This window comes from Microtus oregoni, unplaced genomic scaffold (genome assembly GCF_018167655.1).
Source record: "Microtus oregoni isolate MIOR12 unplaced genomic scaffold, Mior012 000050F_ref0000143, whole genome shotgun sequence".
NCBI classification, from domain to species: Eukaryota; Metazoa; Chordata; class Mammalia; order Rodentia; family Cricetidae; genus Microtus; species Microtus oregoni.
This window is the reverse complement of record NW_024543256.1, coordinates 13992600-14017851: the sequence shown is the minus strand read 5'-3', so window position 1 is coordinate 14017851 and position 25252 is coordinate 13992600. Positions and strand designations below refer to the sequence as shown.

Below are 25252 nucleotides of genomic sequence, written 5' to 3'. Positions count from 1 at the left end.
CCCAGGTGTTGCAACAGCAGCAGCAGTCCAACAGCATCCTGTCTGAACTTACTAGGTGAAAGCTTATCCCCAAGGCAAACTCTGTTGATGATCGAATGACCTCAACCATTTCAAAACCTGTTTATTCTTTAGGTTTAGCATTTCTTCTAAAACTTTGTTCATATAATGCCTTATTTAGCAATTCTATCAGAAAAATTATTTTGAGAATGTAAAAGTAAACAGCATCTCTGCTCATGTCTGAATTTAATGACAATATTCTCACTAATTGTTTTTGTCTAGTTTTGGTCATACTTAGGATTTCTTTCTAGGGCTGAATGCTTATAAGTTCTTATTCCATTATGGCATACTAATGTATTCCTGTCATTTAAAAAATCTTAGTGAGGAAGGCTGGTAGAATTGCTCAGTGGTTAAGAGTCTATACTGCTCAGCCGGGCAGTGGTGGCACAGATCAGCACTTGGGAGGCAGAGGTAGGAGGATCTCTGTGAGTTCAAGGCCAGCCTGGTCTAGAGAGTGAGTTCCTGGAGAGGCTCCAATGCTACACAGAGAAACCCTGTCTCAAAAACATCGAAGGAAAAAAAAAGAAAAAGAAAGGAAAAAAACAGGTGTCCATACTCTCTTCAGAGGACATTACTTCAGTTTCTAGCACCCACATCAGACAGCTCAAACTGCCTGTAATTCCAGTTCTTGGGAGATCTAATACTGACTTCCAGGATCATCTGCACTCTTGTGCACATACCTCCCCACAGACACACATAACTAATTTTTGACAACGATACTCATCAGTAATTCTCTGTCTATTAAAAGTTAATTCAGTTATGGACTGGGGATGTAGTTCAATACGTGTATTCTTAAGCATGCCAAAGGTCCTTGGTTCAATAGGAAATACGCTTGTTACATCTTTAAAACACAAGAATAGCTTCCTATTTATATTTCTATCATTCACTACCATAAAACATTCATAACTATGGGAGTTTAACACGTTTTCTCTTACAAACTTAAAATATAGTTAACGGAAAGTGTTTTTTTAAGTACCTGGAATCTTTAAGAAACATAAATGCAAGCCAGGCTTTGAGGTACAGCTACTCAGAAGGCTGAGGCAGTTCAGGCAAGTCTGAGCTACGAATTCAAGGCCAGCCTGGACAACTTAGTGAGATCTTGTCTCAAAATGAAAAACAAAAAGAGGGTATAGGGATAGGGTTCAGAGATGGCATGTTACCTAAAGATAAAAACATAAGCCTCATTTGATTTAATAATTCCTGTGTCTGTACTTTATCGAGGTTATTTATAAAAATGGAGTCTCTACCATCCTTTGAAAGATGTGCTCTGTTGCTCTGTTTTTGAGATTTCCTACCTTAACCAGGCTGATCTTGAGCTCCTGGGTTCAGAGGAACCTCACACATCAGGATCCCTAGTAACTGGTCCAGTATGAGCTTGAAAGTGAGATTTATTTATTTATTTGTTTGTTTATTTTGAAAGGGAGTTTTCATACTGAGATGGAGATTTTTAATTTTTTAGGGCTCATCCTGAGCCATCAAAAACTATGTAGTATGTTCAAAATCCTAGCAGTTGGGAAGCTGCTAGCAGAAGGATGATGAGTTGAAGGGATCCTGGACTGAACAGCAAAGGGGGTGGGGTGGTATATAGCACATTTCAGGCAAACAACACATTTGGCAATAATCCTTTCTTAGTTTTATATTCAACTTATAAATAAAAAGAGCGCTGAATGGCAATTTTTCTTTCAGTTCTTTGAACGTTCTCCTAAGAACGAAGAGCTAGTTTTGTTTACCTCTGTAGTCCATGTTTTGAATTCCTACCACAACAGGAAACTCTCAGAATTAATGATTCTTATCTCTTTGCTCAAACTGGGTTCTCTCTCATTCCTCGGATTCAATTTTTATCACAGTTTGGTTTTGTGTTTTTTAAAGGTATAGTCAAATGACAAAGTATTCTCCTAATCAGCCTCAAGTTGCGGAGCGGGAATTTTAAGGTACACTTTTTTGTAAGTGTAAGATTTGTGCACTATATTCTGACCTAGTAAACGTGTGTGAGACTGTTCTCTACTCCTCGAGGATGTAACCAACATCCTCAGAACTCTCAGGCCGCTGAAATTCTCTCCCACAAAAATATTGCTCCATAGGCAAGTGGCAGGAGCCATTTTATTTTTATTTTCCTGTCTGAAAGGCTTTACAGAGCGCACTCTTCCTCCATTTCCCAACCAAGGCCTGCTGGTACAGAATTAACACGGCTTGTTCACATAAAATGGAAGATACAGTGAGTCTCTCAACTTTGACCTCTCAGACCTACCTACAAGAAAACATTTTACACTCTCAAATTATTTTTTTAACGGAAAAGGGGGACGTATTGAGGGTGTGTGAGACCCGAGAAAGGAAAATTGGGAAATATTTGGATGTTCTTTCTCTTTCCTACAGTAGGGCAGTACCTGAGATTCCTTCTTTGGGAGTTTTTCTAGAAGCAGAAGCAACATCCTGCTTCAGGGGTTAAGGAGGGCGGGACTTCGGGAACGTTCCCCCCTACTTTGAGCAGCTTAGGGCTTTTGAGGGCTATGTCCCCGAGCCCTTAAGTATTTTAAATTCTCCCTAGTTTCTCCAACTGTCACAGTATTCAAGGACCCCCTCTGTTTTTCCCTCCTAAGGTTCAATTTTCCTCACCTTGGTCAGTGCTCCGGTCACAGCCTAGGCTCAGAAAATAGACTGCCGCTCGCTGTGAGTCGCTCTGTTGCCTGGGTAACAACTTTGTTAAACCCCTCTCCCACCTCCCACCTCGGATTCCCGCTTGACTCTGCTAGCCAATCACAGAAGAGTCTCCTTTGAAACAATACCAGAGGCAACCAATCACAGCGCGTCCCGTTCGGGGTCTATGGCCGCCCTTTCTAGTTAAGTAGGTCGACCCCGGTTGAGCTGCAGGCTCTGTCGCGGCTAGCTCCCGGGAGTTCGCTGCTTCCCTGCTGGAGAAGGTCTGGGTCCTGGTCCGCTCGTTTCTCGCCAACTGCTCCTTGCCCGCCTGCGCCTGTACTTCGCGAACGGGATAGAAAGCTTGCTCCAACACGGAGGTAAGGGCACGACATTTGCATTTACCCCTCGGGCTTTTTGCATGAATCTTATTTTTTCCCCTTCCTCGGTAGCGAACTCCGGGTCCGAGAACTCGTAACCTTCAGCTATCTAGAGCAGAGGACACGGAAATAGTAGGGCTCGTGGACTCGGGTTGAGAAGCTTTTGGTGTCTGCGATGCTCTAGCTCTCCACGCCCCCCTCCCGGGACAGAGACACGTGTTGTGCCTCTTTCCCTACTAGGCACTGGCTCACTGGGACCCTGTATGGTGGTGGTCGCGGTGGTTATGGTGGTGGTGGTGGTTGCGGTGGTGGTCGCGGGGATTGCGCTTTTTATTCCCTATAGAGGCAAATCCTGTCCGTTCAGGAGGATCAGCTGACACGATGTTCCATGGGGGCCCACTGTGCCTCCTAAGTCTTCAGAAAGTCTCTTGGCCGGGCGCCCAGCTTCGCCTGCTTTGGAGGGGGGAAGCCTAGGTGTGCGGACTCTTAGCCACCGGTAGAGAACTGAGTATCTTCACCTTAGGGATAGAGTTTCCCACGAATTACCTGATTTAATTTTAAATAAAGGAGAAAAGAAGGAGTAATGGTGCAAAATTACTTGGATGTATGATTTGAGCGCTAAGCTAGGAGACATAGGATGGTTTTAATGAATACTTTTTGTTATCCAGGGAGTGGAATTTGATTACAAAGGTACGGAACTACTGCCCTTGCCTCAGCTGCTGTGCTTTTCATAACTTACCTCATATGGCAAAGAGGAAGTGATAATGAAGTTTTAGTAATGTATCCATTCTCCTTGTTATTATGCAAGATAAAGAAAAATATGAGAGTAGAATTTTAAAATTATTGGCTTTTTAGTCAAATAAGCAACACCATAATCCCTTTATTATTGCCGTGGATGACCACAGTTTAAATGCCTTCCATTTTGTTCAGTCTCTAGATACTTCGATGTGCTGCATGTTATATATGTGCTGCTATTTCTGTTGGTTCTCTTGGTTTGTCTTTGTTGTGTCTCTTTGTGCACTAATCCTAAATCTGTAATATCCAGCCAGTGCTTTGGAAACATTTTGACTATCACTCACAAAAAGAAATACATTTTAAGACGTGTGAGGGAGTGCATCTGTACTGTCAGTACTAGACGGAAGCAGGAGGATCCCAAGCTCAAGGCCAGTCTAGACTAAGTAGCAAGATACTGTCTTTAAAAGAACAACAAAAATAAATAAATTTTATGCCATATCTGTACTGTACACAAGGACGATATAATTGCCACGTTTGTAAAAATCAATATTATGTGCAATACATTTTAACATGTTCTATTTAAAAAAAATTAGTCCACGATCTATTAATAAATTGCTTTTCATTGTGAAAAAGACTGGCCTTAGACCTCTGGGCTTCAGTCTTTTGTATGCCTTTACTGAATTTATGAAAAACACAGATCATTCTGGAATACTCCAGAAACTGGTTTTCTGTGTCTGCAACAGTACCCAGGAAGAAGACGTGATCTATCTATGTTACAGATATGAAGTGTTTTTGTTTTGTATTGTGTCAGATATAAAAAAGTGTTCAGTTTTTCTCCCCCTTGGGGAAATAAATGCTATTTATTTTAGAAATAAAATGGACCCTTCAAGATTTGATTTGCCTCTGAAAGATGAAATCCTTTGCCAAGCACAATTTTCCAAAAGGTTGAGGATATAGGGAATGGTGGTTCCCAGATCAGAGATGAACCTTCCAGACACTTGGCTTCTAAATAAATGTCTTGAAACTTGGAAGTGGGGAAACATTGGGACTTGAAGAACTCAGTGAGTTACCTGGGTTCCTAATGACACTAGTACTCACTTGATTAAGATCACTATTCTTGCCTAGTGTGCTTTACTAGTAGATCAGATCTAGAGGGCAAAAATGAAGTACCGAGTGCCAACCCAAAGCACAGGTAACTGAATTGGACTTGTAGTTCTCCTTTAAAGTAATGAAATTTGAATGATGTGAAAGACTAAGCAAAATACACTTGAAGGTTACTAGCTGTACAAGGGAGATATCACTTAGATAATATTTTAGAATATATATAATTATTTTAAACATTAGTTAAATAATTTATTAAACCAACATTCAAATAAATTAAAGATGAAAATTTCACCCATTCCTGTATCATGATATCATAATCTGATTCCCCACATCTATCCTCATAATCCCAGATTTTATACACGCTTTTGAGACTTGTTTATAAACTTAGTGTTTGCTTAATTTTATCCTGAGAATTTTTTAAAGCACATTCAATATTCTTTAAATTTTGCCTTAATAACATAAACAATATTCCACTCAGTGAGTTGGTTTTACTTTATTTAGCCTAACTAAGCCAACAACAGGAAACTTATTTCTAGTTTTTATGTGTTTACAAAATAAGTGTTAAGTCATGATTACTTAAAAATCCTTTGTACAACTTGAGTTTCTGTTGGACTTAGCAAGAATCCTAAAGAGAAGACCAAAACTCTGCACTTACATGGGTGTTTGCATTTGGCTGTCTAGTTTCTTTGCTTAAGTAGCAGTGATCAGCTATGGCGTCTTTTATATAGAAGAAGGAAGATGAATGCATTTTTTTCCAAATAGACATTTTCAAAATGATTATTTAAAATACATGAATCGTAGAAGACTCTAGGAGACTCAAGTATCTTAATGACACTCGTGTTGATCAGCCTTCTTTATGAATATCTTCTTCAAAGATTATATAAATGTGTATTAATTTTTGATTTAATTTTTTATAAAGTAGCAAATGAAGTTGACTACAAGGAAAGCTATAATTGATGTCAGAGCACACCTCCCACTTCAAGGCTCACATACTATCATATTTTCTGTTCCTCTACATTCTAGAACATTAAGTAGACCTTCCTATAAAAATTATGAAATATTTCAAACAGCAAAAATAGTGATATCCCATCACCCAGGTACTTACTCACTGTAGATTTAAGAGTTACTAAAATTTGGCTATATTTGTTTTAGATGCTGATTAGTTGGGTTGCAGGTTCTTGACTTAGGTGTTGCTATCCAAACTCAGGTCACCTTCAAGAGCAGTTTAATTTAACTACTGATCCATCTCTCCAGACCCCAAATATATTTTTTCATTTAATTTTATTCTTTGAGAATTTTATGCACTGTATTTTGGTCCAATCTATCACTCCCCAACTTTAACTTTTCCCCTTTTAAAAATAAAAATTAAATGAAGCCACAAGTTTTTATTAATTTCATCATTTCTATGGAGTGATGGCTGACAAAAGTGAAAATGTATTTCTTAAAACAAATTCTGCATATCCAGGCTGGAGGGATGGCTCAGTGGTTAAGAGCACTGACTGCTCCTCCAGAGGACCTGGGTTCTATTTCTAACACCCACATAGTAGTGCACAGACACCTGTAACTCCAGTTCCAGTATATTTGACCTGGGTTCATTTCCCAGCACCACATGGCAGCTCACACCTGTCTGTCTTCCAGAGGATTCAGGTTCTAACACCCACATGGTGGTGTAGCGATGCGAGGTGTAACTCTAGTTCCAGGGTATTTGACGCCCTCTTCTGGCCTCCATGAGCACTGCATGCATGTGGTACACAGATAAACACGCAGACAAAACACCAATACACATAAATAGTAATAAATAAATCTTTTAAAGTCACCTTAGAACTAGAGATAATAACACAGTTGTTAGAGTGCTGCCTAGCATACATGGAGTTCTGGTTCAAGTCCCAGCACCTCAGAAAACTGAATGTGGTGGTACATGCTTATTACCTCTGTACCTGGGAGGTAAAGGCAAAAGAATCAGAATTTTGAGTTTATTCTTAGCTATTTAGTTGAAGGCTAGTCTTCCCTTTCCCAATAACTGCTAACATCACTCACAAAAAAAAATGAGACTCGTTGCATAGCAACTTACAAGTTTTTCCAGTAGCACACATTTTGCCCCTCTTTGTTTTCGGTGTTCAGATGGACCCAGGGCCTTACACACTAAGAAGCAGTGTAGCATTTTGGCACACCACCAGCATCACACTTGTAGTTTTTTGAAGACTTGTTCTTTGAGGTTTAAAAAAAATTATTATTATTATTTTGGGTAGCATACAAATTATGTTTTCCTTGTGACATTTTCATAGATGGCCATTGTATTTTAATTTGCTTAAATAACACAACCCCTTTACCCTCTCTTCTCCTACTGCCCCTCTCGAGCCCCCTCCCACCCCTAAATAGTCCTCCTGCTTTTATGTCTTGCACTTTAGGGGTTTTTGTTTTCTTTGTTTTTGTTTGTTTGTTTTACAGTTCCAGTTCTTAAAATGAAGTTCTGGTCAGAGATTTCTTCAGCAAATTTGTGCTCTTTTGCTTTGCCGCCTTTCTAATGAATGGTATGCTATAGAATCGCACACGCCATCAGAAGTTGCTATTCATAGGAATGGCTTTATTACTTACTAGTCACATTTTGTGTGTTTTCTGGCCAGATCCTTTCATCACGATATTCCCAGGGATGAAGAGTGTATTCACAGAGCTCAAAGGTTGTCGGGTAACTAGGCATTTTGGAGAAAATTCTATCTCCAAGGGAAATAGCTCCTTTGCTTCTAAGAAGGTGGGAACGATTTTTAATAAATTATATGACTGAGCTGGTTACCTCTCGACAGTTATTGTCAAAGCAATTATAGGGAAATGATGGTACAAATAATCCGAAACAAAATGTTTAGACCCGGAGAGACAGAAGTCCTACATATTGGTGCCAAAATGACTTCTAATAGCTACCCAGGCTCTAATTCCTTTTTCTTTTGTTCGGGGCACAGATTTATCTTCCTAATGTTATGTGCTCAAGTTATTATCAAAATACAATTATTGTGGCCATTTCCTTTACTTACCAGCTGCCTCACTTTTGGAAAGTTGTGCGGTGCTGTAGTTCCTGAATTTCCTCCATGAGAGAATTGTGATCAGAATCCCCTTGTATGAGCTATTAAAGCTAAGGAATTTTGGGTGCAATACATTTTCCTTTTCATAATTAGTCTCTGCTTATAGGAGAGTCAAGAGTTTGAGTATTGTGTCCTGAAGCATCCTCCCGTCATTCACTGATCCTAGACCAGGGTCTTACTGCCCCAAATATTCCTAAGCTTAATAAGTGACAGGAGGTAATCAAGAGTGTAGTTGATTTGCATGCTGATAAATGAGATAAATGCGTGGTATGATTTTTTTTGTAATTGAAATTCAATTTATGTTAATTTATGTTCAGTCTCTTGCCTTGCTGAAAGCGCTCTCTGGATTTGCTGATCCTTCCTTGACATCAGGCTAGCCCAGCTTTATACTTTACTTCGGAAAGCTTTCACGCGTCACTTTTAATTCAGTTGAATTAGATAAGGTAATTTACACAGAGAGTCTTTAGTGAATTTATTTAAAAAAATATTTTGATTTCTCACCTAGTGGAACCAACAAAATTGCAGAAGTGAGGAACAAGACGCAGCCATACATTTGGGTCTCGAACAGTCTGGCAGGTATCCATGCTCAGTGAGTTGTTTTATTTCCCTCCAGTAATTTAGTTAATTTAGGAAGCCTCGCTCAGATTGTATAGCCAGGCCAAGAACATCTGCCCATTTCCAATAGCCCTCACGGTGAGCTCTAATGATTTCTCTGGGCCTAGTGGGTAAACTTTGTGCAGAAGGTGTTTACCATTAACTATTTGTCTTTGAACATGTGTACTTCTGTTGAGTCATCCAAGACAGAATTGTAAACCTGGCTGGACATGCAAAGCTGTGATTTACTTAGTTGAAGTTGTTAGGCCCCATGGATATAGAAAGGATAAAAGGGAAATAGTATGGAAAAAGTAAGTCAACAACAGAGAGACAGATTTTGCCACTGATAATCTTAGAATGCTTAGAAGCACAGGCCTTTTTTTTCATTCTTAAAGAAAATACTGATCTGTACAGGGACATCAAAGTATGTCATTGTCCTGTTTATCAAAGTGCGATAGGACATACACATTGTCTTCAGGCTTTGTTAGAAATGCGTGAATGGGACTATTCCTGTTAAGAAGAATTTAAGAAACGCTAAATAAACCAATGTAATTTGAATATATAACTTGTAAACTTGAGAAAATTAAGCGAATAAGGAAATTCTGCCAACCTAATTTCCAGAAAGGATAAAAGGTACATAAATCCTAGCAAATAAAATACACCAAGTAATATTGAAGAAAAAGCCCAATTGTATCAGTTGTATTAAATATCAACCAGTTATAACCAGTCATTAAAAGATAATTATGATATTTTAAAATTTTAAATAAATGGTAATATAATGTAATTACATCATTTCCCACTTTTCTTGGAAATCAAGCCTGGTATTGGAAACACAGCCAACTACCTAGGGCTAGTGAAGTCATGGATCTTGGAGAAGAACCTACAATTGCCACTTTACTAAACCAGCATAACCCCTAATCTCATTTTAAATATTAAAAAAATTAACTATGATCTTTACAAAAATCACACTTAAAAATAATACCTTGGAAGACCATGTAATAGGAAGATATCAACAAAAGAAAGATAGTAAGGCAACATTAATATAAGACAAAATATGATTTAATGCTAGTTAAGAATAAATAGATACTCCATACTGATGAAGGAAAAAAATGGATTACCGAGAGAGAATTAAGCACAAGTTCTAACATAGGCCCTGAACAGCATAATTTTTGTTGTTGTTGTTTTTCGAGACAGATTTTCTCTGAGTAACAGTCCTGTGTGTCCTGTAACTTGCTCTTGTAGACCAGGCTGGCTTACAACCTCACGGAGATCCACCCGCCTCTGCCTCCTGAGTGCTGGGATTAAAGGCGTGCACCACTACCACCCAGCAACAGCATAATTTTTCATACACACCTGAAGCAAAACATAATGGAATTATAGAAAAAAATTGAAAATCCCTAATAATGATGGTTACCATTGAAAAACACCTTTATCAGAAGCTAGTTGAGTAAAATCAGTTTGAGAATAATCAAGCTAAGATCTAAATTAGATAGATGAGTAATAATCTTTAATTCACAATTTTTAGTGACAAAAGTAAAATTTTAACTGTGAAAGTAATGATTTAGAGAGGATTTTATAGCCAAAGTTACTAAATTAGCAACAATTCCAAGGCAAATGCTATAATTTAATACAGAGATGTTTCAGTTACTTGCAGAAGAATAGTAAATCCCTGAGTGCAAGGCCACCTTTTGATGGCTACTCCAAAACTTTTCGTTTGCAGGTAACAATGACAGTACATAAATCTGAAAGTGTTTGTTAATTTGTACTCTAAATGTCAGTCCCAGTGGTTCATACCCGAGAGCCCAGCAGCCAGAAGGCTTAGTCAGAAGGATTGCCATGAGTTCAAGGGCATCCTGGGCTTCAGACTGAGACCTTGTTTAAAAGAAAAATTCTGCTATAAAATCAACACCAGGATTGACAACACTGTTTTTTTTTTATCAATTTGTGTAGTTATATCATAGATAACTGTATTTTATGACAGTGGTATCCATAAATATAAAAGCATGTAATTACATGCAATAAAATATCTATTATATAATTTATATCAGGAGCCCCAAGAGAGTAGCACATTTGGGGATATAAAGTTAAATAAGGTACCAAGTACCAATATTCTGCTCATTGCATCTCCTCTGTGCCTTTTGAGAATGACTGATTCCTCTTGGAATCACCAACTGGAGATCACATTTTTAACGTTGTAGGAAGTACGGATGACCTTAAAATAAACATGTAGTAACTAGCATTTTCAAAATTGCCCTTTAGAGATACTGCCTTACTCTTCTACCCACGATAGTAATCCTCAGTTTTAAGAAGTAAATACTGCTTCACATTTTAACCTCAGAAATAGAAATGAGTAGAGAGTATTTGCTGTCCAGGTGGTCGTTTTGATGTCGTAATCCTCGCTGAACACACAGGTAATGTGAAAATCTCTAGGATCAAAGTCTGAATGATGGACAGCTGGGGTGAAAATCTCTAAGATGCTAGGGATGGATTTTGACTCCTAGGAAGCAGTGCTTGCGGGTCGTGAACGGAGCATATGTTCCACAGAGTAATTATCAGGATAATAAAATAGGAGACAAAGGGAGAACTTATATATTTAAAAAGAGCATCGAAAAAATGATTTTCAGATTTTTTTTTAAAGAAGTGACGCTGCAAGCTAAAGAAACACTTCGAGAAGCCAAAATGCACATAAGCTGCTGGATTGCATGGAGATTTGTTGATATTTTATTTTACACAGAAGCTCTTGTTTTAAGTGGGGAATTAGGTGGAGTTTTAACCTCCGTTTTGGTGACTAGGTGATCATCTATATTTTTCTGCTCTATGGTCTATGTACTCCACTTATTCAGATCAACTGTCTGATTTCATATCCCCATTTACTGGTCAGAATATTTATTTTTAAATTGTTATTTCTCAAAATGAAAGAATAACAGCAACAGGAACCTAATACTTGAAAACTTTAGTTTTGATATTTGGACAAAATAACTTCATTCTCTAGATTAAAGATTAGTGTTATATTTTTAATGCAATGACTACTTAGTTCACCTTCTAGTTCATTTTTGTTTTTACAATTACCCAATTACCTCTCATTTTGGAAAAATGTAAAATAATTTAAATAGCATACTTGTATGCATTTATAATTATTCTGATGGAAAATACTATGAATGTATGTGTCTGTATGCATGTACACATGCATAAATGGCTTTTATGGCCAAGAATATTTTTATCTGTCTAACTTTTTATATTTTGTATAAACTTTACATTCAGTACCATTTGTATATAATAAAAACATGTAAAGTTCTGTGAAAAGAAGAAATAATGATGCTTCAGTGAGGCGTGGTTGTGCACACTGTATTTCCAAAACTAAGGAAACAAGAGTAGGAGGATTTCAAGTTCAAAGGTAGCCAGAACTACATAGTGAAACCCTGTTTCAAAATGAGGCAGAAAGGGAGAGAGAGTGGAAGAGGAAGAAGATAGAATAGAGAGAAAGAATATAAATGAATATAAATGAATTGATATCTTCAACAGTGCTGTTCGTGACAGAGTACCGGATAATCTGAGATGAAAATTGGGTTATAAATGTGGTTACTTATGCGGTTTTTGTTTTCCTTTTCTTTTCCCCCGTTTTATTTGCTCTCCTCTACTTCTCACTTTCGCTCTCCCCGCCCCCTTACTTTCTACTTCCTCTTCTCTCTTCTCTCCCTCTGCTCTCTGAAACAAGGTATCACTATGTAGTCCAGGATGGCATTGAACCTGTGACCATCCTACCTCTGACACCAGATTTCTAGGATTACAGGCATGTGCCACTATGCCTAACTTTTTACTTTAGTGCCCACATGTTTGATAAAAAAAAAATCCATGAAGAAAGCTGATGTGGGAGTGATTTCTTATTAATAAAGAAACTGCCTAGACCCATTTGATAGGCCAACCCTTAGGTAGGCGGAGTAAACAGAACGGAATGCTGGGAGAAAGAAGCTGAGTCAGGGAGTCGCCATGATTCTCCCACTCCAGACAGACGCAGGTTAAGATCATTCCTGGTAAGCCAGCTCGTGGGCTACACAGATTAATAGAAATGGGTTAGATCAATATGTAAAAGCTAGCCAATAAGAAACTGAAACTAATGGGTCAGGCAGTGTTTAAAAGAATACAGTTTCCGTGTAATTATTTCGGGTAAAGCTAGCCGGGTGGCGGGACACAGCTCACCGCTCCGTATTTCAACAGAGTGGCGCCCAACGTGGGGCTAAATCCACTTAAAAACCTGAAAAGGCTTAAAAATAAGGGAGAGAGACTTTAACACAGATTTTTGCTGTTTGTTGGTGGCGTGCTGTAGAGAGATTTCCTGATTCGGCAACAGCAGCAGAAAAAAAAGCTGCGTCATTTTAAAGTGCGGCTTCTTGGGACTGTGCCGCCACTGCAAACTCTGACTTTAAAGCATTTCAATGGATTTTATGGGACTGGATGTTTGTGTTCCCGCTTGGGATCGGAAGGAGAGTGCTCTCAGCGCTCCCTGCCTGCACCTGGGCAGATGGCAGAATCAGGCTTAGGCAGGCGAAAGAGCATGGTGGAAGAGACGTGTTTTCAGACTGCGCAGTGCTCTGCGTGTCAGATTTGGTTGTAACTTGGATAAAAAGAGTTTCTGTGCTGCATGCTCAGTCTCAAAATTAAACTGCTGAGTGCGGCTCCAATGAGGACTTGCTGTGCCTGGAACTGTGCACAGCTCAGGGGCACCAAATGGATCTGAGGCAGGAGCGGCTGCTCCTTGCTGAACTGTGCTGGTTGGCAGGAACTACCGTAATTACCATAATAACAGCACAGTTAAGGTTTAGACTGGGCAGGACACAGGTGGTACCGTATTACCTGTACATGGTGCAACTTAAGTTTTTAAGAAGTGCTTAACATTTTAAGAAATGCTCCTGGATAGTAAAAAAATGTTAGAGATTCACAATAAAACAGATTCAGACATAAAATACCACACTGTTGGATGAATGTACGTAGGCTTAAGAGAGAGAAGAAAAAAAATATAGAGAATAAAGTTAATGGTTTAAAAAAAAAGGTAAAGTCTTTAAAGAGACAGAGTACAGATAGTTAAGAGATTAAAAGAAATAAAAAAAAATAAGCCACGTAAAAATGGAAAATTCACAGAGAGTCTGGATTATGTACATTGTGCTTTCTTTAAAATTTTTGACTGTAACGGAGCTAAGTACAGACAGACATTTCATTACATGGGCTGCCAAGCTAAACCAAAATGGATATAAAGGTATTACGATTTCAAAATTTGGGTTTAAGAATATGATGCTTTGGAGAGGGTCTTCTTTTGTTTTCACAGAGGACCAGACCCTGTGGATTTCTTCTATTACAATTTGGTATGATAGACCACGCCCTCCTGAAAGGTTGTTGTGAACATCTTCAGAAAATTGCTTCGCTCAACTGCAGACTGAGATGAAACTAGCACACAGGTTATACCATGAAAGACCTAATTAACGACGCCCCCATTCAGCAGGAAGCAGTTTGGAGAGAAAAAACTGCGCCCATGTTCCCAAAATATTGTTTATAAATGTTCTTTTACATTTAAAGGGGGATATGATATAGGTATGAATAATTTGCATTGGTATGGATTTTAAGGTCAATTTTGTTATATGTATATGTATTTTTGATCTTGAATAGGGTGTGATTGTGTAGTTCATTTTTAAAATGTAATGTATAATTAGGAAATATAGGTTGTTGATGGATAATCATAATAGTCAAGTTTGTAGTCATGTTACTTAGATTTTCTAGATATATAGAGATATATTTCAGATAGGCATTCTTCATATCTCTCAAAGGCTACAGAATATGGCATTTAAAATATTTTAATAACTTAGGACTTTTCATGACAATGAGACACGTCTGCTCCTGGCAGCACCAATCTACTTCGAGAGGAAGATGGGCATCAAAGAGGCTCGTTATGGAGTTTGATAGCCATTTGGGCAAGAAACTGCTCTTGCCTGGACTGTTGCATAAAATGGACACAGAGAACCCGCAGAGAGAAGACTGCTAAACTTGCCTAAAGGTGAGATGGTCTTTCGGGGTTCCTGACTCATGAAAGAGTCTGCGAGACATTCTGCAGGACACAGCAGATAGTGACTGAACTGTCTTTGAAATTTCCTGCTTCATGGAAATGTCTGCTGGATACTATGGGCCGGAAGGCTGAAGATGGATGCCCCAACGGTACAGAAGAACTTTTGGTGACTGTCCAGGCAGCGAGATATCTCTGTCATTTCTAGAGCTTTGGATTTCTTGTTTGCTTAGGTAATATTATATCCTTCTGGAGTCTTTGATGGAGTTGAAGAATGGTTAGTTATAGTTATAGTTTTCCTTAGTTATGATAAAAGATAAAATAGATATAAATATTGTAACTGTAATTCTTGCTTGATAACTGTTTTGCTATATGTAATTTTACTATGTTAAAGTTAAAGCCTTTCTTTTTTGTCTAAACAGAAAAAGGGGAAATGATGTGGGAGTGATTTCTTATTAATAAAGAAACTGCCTAGACCCATTTGATAGGCCAACCCTTAGGTAGGCGGAGTAAACAGAACGGAATGCTGGGAGAAAGAAGCTGAGTCAGGGAGTCGCCATGATTCTCCCACTCCAGACAGACGCAGGTTAAGATCATTCCTGGTAAGCCAGCTCGTGGGCTACACAGATTAATAGAAATGGGTTAGATCAATATGTAAAAGCTAGCCAATAAGAAACTGAAACTAATGGGTCAGGCAGTGTTTAAAAGAATACAGTTTCCGTGTAATTATTTCGGGTAAAGCTAGCCGGGTGGCGGGACACAGCTCACCGCTCCGTATTTCAACAGAAAGCTTTTTTGAAAAGGAAAAAGTTAAGTGACTAAAAGTATGCCAGGTTGGTATCTTTCTCCTTTCTGTCCTTTCTTCATGGCATGTAAAATAATAAGACTTAGTTTCAATGGAGTATTTTTAATCCTGATTACTTAACATTACCTTTTATAGCTATTGTATAAAAGCAGACTTTTGAGGCACATCCCACTCTTACTCTTGACTGAGCTAGGTTTATAAATTCCCAATGATCTTTCCATAGCACTTTAAGATGCTTTATGTATTGTCTTCTAACGTCTATTCCTGAGAATGAAGCACCTGCTGTCAATCTGCTTGTTGCTGCATATTAGAGAAATCATCTTTCTCTCTATTAAGTTTCTGAATATATTTAATTTTCTAGCATTTCAGAATATCATGCTTGTGCAGGGGGAATTGCTTGCTTGTACTTAGTGACCTTTTAAATCTGAAGAATCGCTTTTCTTCAGTTCTAGCTAGCTCGTGTATTAATGCCATAAATACTGTCTATGCCATTCTGCTTTTTCCTTCTGCATTCCCTGTGTGTTACATGTACATAAGAATGTGTAGCCCTTTTTCTTGTCTTTTATTTTCATTCTTGCTTCCAGTCACCCTGTGTTCTGACAGTCTTTTGCTGTTTTTCTTGTCCAGTTCACAGACTTTATATTCTCTCCAGTTATGTGTAGCTATTCTTTAAGTCTATTGTTTGAAATGTTTTTAGTGCTGGGGATCAAGCCCAGGGCATTGTAAAATGCTAGGCTGTATCTCCTGCTCAAACATTTTTTTTTCTTCTAATGCTAACAACCATTTTTTGAATGGTTTCCATGGTTTTTAACATTAATTTGCTTTGTAGACACTGCTTCTTGCTTGAACTATTTGGACATATGCAACACTTGTTTTAATGTTTTCTCCTGACTACTGTATGGTCTCTATTTCATTGGAAGAGTGTTCTCTCATTTTATGTTAAGACAGTTGACTTGGATGTCCTGTGGTTTTTATTTTGTGTGGATTAGTCTTTGGGGACTGTAAAATGTATGCAGTTTAGGAAGTGAAGACATCAGTGTTGAGTGATACTGTGGGAAAATAGCCTGGACCCACCCTGAATTTTTTCAACAGCTTCATGTTAAGAGCTTTTCCTGAGGTTTCCACAGCACGCAGGTGATATTGACTCACATTTTCTATGCACATCTACTGGACCAGCTTAGGGAGTTATCCTCCTCTTCTTCTTTGTCCTCTCAGATTTAAGTCCCACCAAGTGTCTGCTGATTGACAAATCTCTAACCTCAACCCTGGGATCTCAGATTGTTCTCCAGCCATCGTTGGGTTTCCAGCTGATAAGGCGCATATCTCACATCTGTAGTAAGCTGCATCACCTTCTGTTCATAAATAATAACTCCACACCTGTCTGATTGCCTCTTTCTGATAAAGAAAACCTTAGCTTTATATTTTAAATCATGTCATTCAATATTTTAAACTTGTATTTCTAGGAGTGTGGAGTAAGAGGAAGTGATTCCATTTTGACCTCCATCCAAAATACTCACTTAAAAGTCTCATTGAGACCTCCAGGGTTTTTTTTTTCTGCCACCCCTTTACTCCTTTTAGGGTCTGGAGTCATGACCAAGTTTAATTTTGGAGGAACTGGTACCACATCCAGGTAGGCTCACTTTTGGCTTTGCAGTGACATTAACAGCTTCACTTAGAGTTTACTTTTGCTCAGCTGGTTCTCATTTTGAGACACTGTCCTGGCCATTTTCTACCATCCTGTATCCAGCTGCACAGACGGCAGGATTGTGCCTCCGCTGCTATCAAGTCCTGCTTTAGCAGAAATCACATTTCTTTAGGGTGAGAACAAAACAGCTTGTGGTTTTTTTCATGAGTATGGAAGGTTTGTCTTTGGAAACAGACTTCAGAGTTAGATTGTGGATGGGATGTGGTGACATTCCATTTGTTTTTTGTTTTTTTTTTTTAATAAATAAATTTGCCTGAAGATCAGAAAGTAAAATAGCTGCCCTGGTCAGCCTTACAGACCAGGCAGTGGTGACACACACCTTTAATCCCAGTAACCACACTAGTTTGCCATAGAAACTGGGCAGTAGTGGTGCACGCCTTTAATCCCAGCCCTAAAGAGGAATATAAAATGGATGACACAGCTCTCAGACACAGTCTCATTCTGAGGATTTCAGGAGGCAGGATCGCCATTTGGACTGAGGTAGAGGTAAGAACCAGTGGCTGGCTGCTTTGCTTTTCTGATCTTCAGGTTGAACCCCAACATCTGTCTCTGGATTTTTATTAATCATGCTACAACAGAGTAATTAAAAATATGGCACATTTAACTCCAACATTTGGAATTACGCCACTCATCCCCATGAGAGTCTTAGAAAGCAAAGTCCTCTCAAATATGAGACACAGAGCACACTGAATTCTGTTCTGTGTGCCTCCTGCAATTAGTGTGAGCCATAGAAGTATTCTGAGTTTTGGGCATATATCATGCTGAAATGAAGCGACTTACTGAGTACCTCTCTATAAAGAAAACCTTATCATCATTGTAATGACCTTGATTGTGCAGATTTTCCCACTTGCATTTCAGAATTAATTAATGATTTTTTTTGAGGCAGCATTTCATGTTGTAACTCTGGCTGGTCTCAGACTCATGGTTAATTCTTCTCTTCAACCTTCTGAAGGCACAAGCCTCTATACCTAAATGAATTTTAGGGAAATACTCATCCAGTGTCATCTAGGTAACAGGCAGCTGTATTTGTAGCATTCAGAAGTCCCTGATGGCAATTCTCCTTTATCCCATTATTATAAGTCATCTTTTCTTAAGGGTAACACTTTGTCATAGGTCTTGAAATATTATACATTTAAAGTTTCTAGAAACTATATAGAGGGGATGCTTCTTGTGGTCTGTAGTTTTGTTTCTAAAACTAAGACTTGTCCTGTTTGATCAACTCCAGAAGATCGGCAGAAAGTAAACGTGCATGATCTCTTCTCTGCCAAAATTCAAATTTTATCAACTACTCTTTTTTTTGAGATCGGGTCTTGCTATGTAGGCCTTGCTAGACTTCACTAAAACTCACTATATAAACAAGATTGGCATTGAAATCGCATCAATCCTCCTGCCTCTGCCTTCTGAGTGCCTGGATTACATATGTCAACACATCTTGCTCCTAAACTACTCTTTCCCCCATGAAAACAGTTTTCTCTTTAAAGTGATTCAAATCTGGTAATTTTTGTTTATGGCTGAACAAATAAGGGTATTACTATATGTATTCCTATGTTAATATTTTATTATCTTCTGTATTGAGATGAAATAACCTATAAAACACGATCACATAAACTATTCATGTTTTAAAACAATGACAAGAGCTATGTTATTCAGCTGCCACTTAATATTGCAGAGTACTGTTGAGTTGATTTTTCTGCCTTTTTAATTAAAAAATAAATGCAGCAAGGCTGGCTGTAGTGACACATAACTTTAGTCCCAGCATGGGAGGCAGAGGAAGGCAGATCTCTGTGAGTTTGAGGCCAGCTTGGTCTTCATAGTGCGTTCCAGGACAGCCAGAGTTCATAGGGAGACCCGGTCCCAAAATAAATGTAAAATAAATTCAACAAATTAAATTTAGGCAATACCATTTCTACACAACCTACAATGTTTGTGAGGGTTTTTGGATTGGGTGCTAGCACCTTTAAAAATGTTACAAGTGGCACTTTATCACATTAGGTGACATCATCCACTTCTTTTGCTTTAAGCTTAGCTAACAGCTTTGCTCTTCTTCGGCTTCTCATTTATTTATCTGTGGGAGCATGCCTCAGACTGAGAACTTTGGTTTCAACGTTGTTTCCATAGTGATTGCAGTTCAACCCATAGCATTTGCAAGACCCCTGCCCTGACCCATTCCTGCTATTCAGACCAGCAATAGAACAATTGTTACCGGGGCTGCTCTTCACCTTGGCTGCTGTTTCCTGTGTATGGTTTGGATTACTCTCTGATGGAAAAGTACAGTATTCAAGGTTAATATTGAGATTCTGATTTGATTGACTGAAATCTGAATGTGATTATTTATGTCATTGGCAATTTGTGTAATTGATGAAATGTGGTGGAAATGAAATAGAAACTGCCTCTCCTGGCTTGTAGGTTTAAGTCTAAAGCTAAGCAATGTTTTGAGAAAAGCTATGCTTTCAATGAACCAGAAACACCCTAGTCACAATGAAAGAATTGTCTTAATGTTTCATGCTTGATTTTAACAAGCATTTTATGCAAAATCTATTGCTTTTTTTCCTTTGGCATAATTATACTTTTTCTTGCAACTTGGAAGAGTAATGAAAAGAGCTTCCCCCACCCCTTACTTTTTACCCCATGTTCTCCCACTATAGCGTTTTGCAAAACTTCAGTAAAATATCTTCACCAATGTGTTGATGTTGATACAGGCAAGATATTGAATATCTCTGTCACTACAAGGATATATTCTTCAGTTTTCCTTTTATAGAGGCATCCACATCTTTCCTGTCCCCACTCACTCATCCTAGTAATCATCGATCTTTTCTGTAATAATGATTGTCATTTCAAACGGTTATCTATTTTAATCCTCAGCAATATACAAAATTATATACATTAAACTACATAATATATAGTATTCAGGGAATGACTTTTTACTGACTGTGATAATTGTATGGAGGTTCCCCTACTGTTGTGTACATCAATTCTTTACTTCTTTTTTATTGGTGTATACTATTCCATCATGGAGTTGCACCGCAGTTTAACTCTTTGTTCATTGTTTCAGAGTGTCTGAGACTGGGTAATTTATAATGAATGTTTTTACTTCAATTATGAATAATGAGAAATCTAGGGCCTTGTATCTGGCAAAGGCTTTTATGCTGTGCTATTACAGGGCAAAAGGTACAATATTGGGCATGAGAAAGAGGGAAGGGGGTCAAACTCATCTTGTCTTAATGTATCCTTTATTAGAAAAAAACGACATTAAGCCACTCATACAAACATATCTAATGATATATTTAAGGGGACCACCTCTTGGTTTGTATCAAGTATTAATTTTCTAATACATAAATTTCGAGGGACACATTTCAAATTATAACATCCATGTATGTATTTATACTTACCCTTTGCTATTACAAATAAAGCTTCTATGAATATTTTTGTACATTTTTCAAGCATAAGCCTTCATTACTCTGGGCTAAATGCCCAGGAATGTAACTGCTGGGTCATATAGTAGTTGCATATTCAGTTTTATAAGAAACTGCCAAACTGTTGCCAGGTTGGCTGTGCCGTCTTGCGTACTCACCAGCAATATGTGTGTGATCCAGTTTCTCTGCATTGTCACTATCCTTTAGTGTTATCTTTCTTTTTAAATTTTATTCCCTTGGAGATAATGATACCATATTGTGCCTTTAATTTGCAATTTCCCCGATGGCTAATGATGTTGAATATCTTTTCCAGTGCTAATGTCTCATCTATATATCTTGTCTGTGGATGTCTTTCTTCAGCCAGAAAAAAAAAACAGCAATGTATTGTTATATGGATCCTTTTGTATAGGAACTTGGATGTTAGTGGATAATGTGATTTTACAAAAGACAGAAAGTGTTGTTTAATTTGTTGTTTTATTTTTATTATTTATGTGTGTGTGTATTTTTGGTGTATGTGTGTGTGTGTGTGTGTGCATATACATGTTTGTGTGTGATGGTTCATGTGTGCTACAGTGTGCATGTAGGATCACAGGACAACTTCAAATGTCCTTCCTTCCATCCTATTTGAGGCAGGGTCTGTCTTATTTGCTACACTGCTGCATATGCTGTTCTAGGTGGCCGACAAGCTTCTGGTAAATTCTGCTGATTCCATCTCACCTTAGGAGTACTAGAATTACAGACACCACACATTTGCCTTGTATACGTGGTCTAGAGATCCACGCTCAGGTCATTAGGCCTGTGTGATGAGCCCTTGTACCCACAGAGGCAGGCGATCTCCAGCCCTTTTTCTTTGAGTTATATTGATTTTTTTAAGAACTGGAAGTTTATATCACTGTTTTTTTTTCTGTCATTTTTGTGTTTAATTTCATTGATTTCTTCCCTGTGTTTTCTTTTGCTTGCTTGGCCTTGTTTTGATATTCCTTGAGTTGGGAGTTTATATTCTTGATGATGCTTTTGCTGTCTTTTAATGGCCGACGTGTCTGGCTGGCTGCTTTTTTCCCCTAAAATTTCAGAGGCTGTATTTTCATTTCCATCCAATTCAACACATTTTTAAATTTCCTACTCTTGGAACCACCATTCTTTGTCCTCATTAACTCCCTTCTTCCACTAGCCTCTCCTGACTTCCCGACTCCTGCCGCAGGCTCCTTTCTACTTTTCTGTTACATGTATTCCTCTAACCTCTTCCTACCTAGTAAAATCTCTTTTCCTTTTCTATGGCCTCCTTTCTAATTTCATGACCTATATGCTTAGTTTGATTTGACTGCAATTGTAGAACACACACGTGTGTGTGTGTGTGTGTGTGTGTGTGTGTGTGTGTGTGTGTGTTTAATTCTTCAAAATTTGTTGAAAAGAATGTATTCCACTTGGGGCAAAGTGTTTTACAAACATCAACTAGATATGGACAGTTAGTGATTGTTTTTAGTTCTTTTGTATTTTTGCTAACATTCTGACTAGTTCTATGAGCTTGTAAGAGTGATGCTAAAGCCTCTACTGATGGAATTTTCTCCTGCCATAGTGCCAGTTTCTGTTTTGTGTGTTTTGAAGCTCTTTTATTTGGTGCGTTGACAGGATTGTCCAGATGTCTTAGAGGATTGGCTCTTCATTATTGCATAACTTTCTCCTCTATCCATGGTAACCATCTTGACTCTGAAGTCTACTTATCTGATAATAATATACTGAATCTTTCTGTCATTTAATTAATGCTGCATGGAACATATCTTTTAATCTTTTTATTCTTAGCCTGCTTGTAATTGTTCTTTAAATGAATTTTTATAGACAACACATAGTTCGTCATTCATGACTTTTAAATTCCTCTCTCAAGCTCTCTTTTAATTGTTATACATAGGTCACTTAACATATTCTGTAATTATTGTTATATTAGAGCTTAAATCTGACATTTCCATTTTTATTATTATTTGCTTTTTGAAATAGAGTCTTGGTTTATAAGCCAGGCTGCAATAGAATTCATAATTCTCCTGCTTCAGTACTAGGTGTACCATACCTGGCTCGCAGTTTCTTTTCTATTTCATTAGCTGTGGGTTTGTTTTAGATTTTTTTCTTTTTTAGACAGACAGTCTCGTGTACCAAAGGCTCCATGTAGCTGAGACTAGCCTAGAACTCTTAATCCTCCTGCCTCCATCTCCCACGTGCTGGGATCACAGACGTGTGCCTCCATACTTTTGTCATTAGCTCTGCCTTCCATTTCTTTTTTTTTTGATAGTAATGGACATGTTTATTATCTTAATCATGATGTTGGTCTTGTACCCATATGCCGGAACTTATTAAACTGTGCAATTTAAACAAATGAGGTTTACTATATGTCCATCACAAGTCAACAGAACTGTGCATACAATTATTTCCATGACTCAGCCATAAAATTTATTAGTGGGTTCCAGAATACCTGGGTTATCTGCCTTCCATTTCTGTTTTATTCCTCACCCCCACCTTTCCTGTTATTATCTGGATGTTTTAAAAACTCATTTTTACCTTTTTACATGACTTTAAAATGATGAAAGTTGGTTCAACTTGTTCTTTGACAATTTCATACATGTGTATAATGTGCTCTGACTACTCTCTCCCCACACTTTCCTGTCTCCTTCCTATTGTAATCAAGCGTTCCTCCTCCCTGCCAGTCCCTCTTACAGACTTTTGGTTTGGTTTTGTGATCCCTTTAGATTAGTAGGGCTATCTGTGTGATCCCTGGATGGGAACTATTCTCTGGAACCTGATGGGGTCACCAGTGTGTACACAACTAAAGGCATCCTCCTCTGCCTGGATCTACCGGGAGCAAATAGATGTGCAATGAGGGCTAGGGTCTTTCGTGTGCCCCCATCCATTCCTGACAATTGACGGCCATTCTTTTGCAATCCCAGCGCAGGCACCCACAGCTGCTGGAGGTTCGTGATTGTTATGGCTATGTCTTGCACAGAAGATATTGGTTAGCAGCCACTTTCACTGTTTTCTGGTTCTTACATTTTTTCCCCTTTCTCCACTTCTGCAGTGTTCTCTGAGCCTTTCTAGGGATGGTATAGATGTCTTGCTTTTGGCTGAACACTCAGTTGTCACTTTGTCTGAGGACCTTGTGCAGCCCTGAGAGTCTTTTTACCGATGTTCACTAGCAAGAAAGGCTTTGCTGACTAAGGTTGAGGGTAGCATTTGTCTATGAGTATAAACAAATATTTACAAGACAGTGTGATACTATGTCGATTTAGCTAAACAACAGTATCCCCCTCCCACAGGGCCTGTGGCCTCCTAGAACAAAGGTTGATCAGGTTTTTCTTTTTATACAAAGGCTTTTAAAATATTTTAATGTTTTTAAGAATTTTCTACACATATACAATGTATTTTGATAATATCTACTCACTACTTTTGACTGTCACCTCTCCCAGCCAGACCCCTTCAACAGGAGTCTTTCCGGGTTTCTCTCTCTCTCTCTCTCTCTCTCTCTCTCTCTCCTTTAATGTCCCACTAAGTCCACTTAGTGCTTCCCCCCACACACACACATAGCAAATGGTCAGCCTATAAGTTACAACACCCACAAAGAAAATGATTCTTTGTACCCCAGCAGCCATAAAATACCAATAGCACATCGGCTAAGGTGCAGCCTCATGCATCCTTACCCCATTCACACTAGACTACTGACTGGCTTCATCTTGTGTGGGTCTTATGCGGGTGACCACAGCTACCATGAGGTCATAAGTTCAATAAACGTGTCATTTCCTGAAGGCGTAAGTCGCGAACAATGCCACACCAATTCGGGGTTATGATTATTAGGGTGGTATTTATTTAAAGGGGAAAAAACTTACAGATCACTGTCCCAGGCAACAGCCCTCTACGCAACCAGGAAAGGAGTCTAGTCGCAGGCGGAGCAGGAAGTGAAGAGAAGAGGAGAGGGAAGTGGCCGCTTTTTTAAAGGGAGAGAAACCACGCCCCAGTGGGCTGGTACCTCAGCGGTGATAGGCTGGAGGAGTGGGAGGACCTCCCGCAACACCTCCCCCTTTTGTTTAAATAAGAGAGTTCTAAACCTACTATGAAATTATATACAATAAGTACAAATATCCTATTCTAACTAGCTTAGGTCTTGTATAATAAATAACTTGGCCAAGTCATGAGAGAAAGTAACTACATTTATATAGTCTTCAACCCCATCGAAGATCTGAGAAGGGAAATAATGTTACCTGGGTAATTAGGAAGTTCAGTAAAACAACTTCCAAAACATGCAACAAATTACAGAGACAACTAGCTACCTGGGCAATCACCCAAAGTCACATTAGCAGCGTTGAAGCAACCAACTTTGGCTAAGGCCTAACATAACTGACAAACCATTTTCTAAGGCAAGCAACTTTTCAAAACTATCTTACCCTGTCTTGGCAGGATATGACAGTCCTGTTTTATCCATTGATGCATGCTCTGTATCTTTGTCAGTTGTTGAGGTATGGGCATTTCTTTGCCCAAACGCCAGTTCTGCCAAAAAGAAAGGCTCCAGGTGGAGTGTCTTTGGTGCTCAACATTCTCTCGGGAATAGAGTGGTGTTGCCAGGAGCAATTGTGTCTCACTACCACAAAACTCTGAGTTAGATTAAAGGCCATTTTCTACAGCTCTTTGAAGAAGTTGAAGATTATCTATCTATACTGAGTATAAT

The 25252-nt window shown here is 38.5% G+C and overlaps 1 protein-coding gene across 1 annotated transcript in view; it reads left to right on the top strand.

Annotated features, from left to right (window-relative positions):
* The first annotated feature begins 2987 nt into the window (after window positions 1-2987).
* LOC121437259 (nuclear pore glycoprotein p62-like) overlaps window positions 2988-25252 on the top strand; it is a 73627-nt gene continuing 51362 nt past the window's right edge. The window contains exon 1 of the mRNA XM_041637120.1: window positions 2988-3071. The gene's annotated coding sequence lies outside the window, so the exon portion shown is untranslated. The remainder of the gene's footprint in view (window positions 3072-25252) is intronic.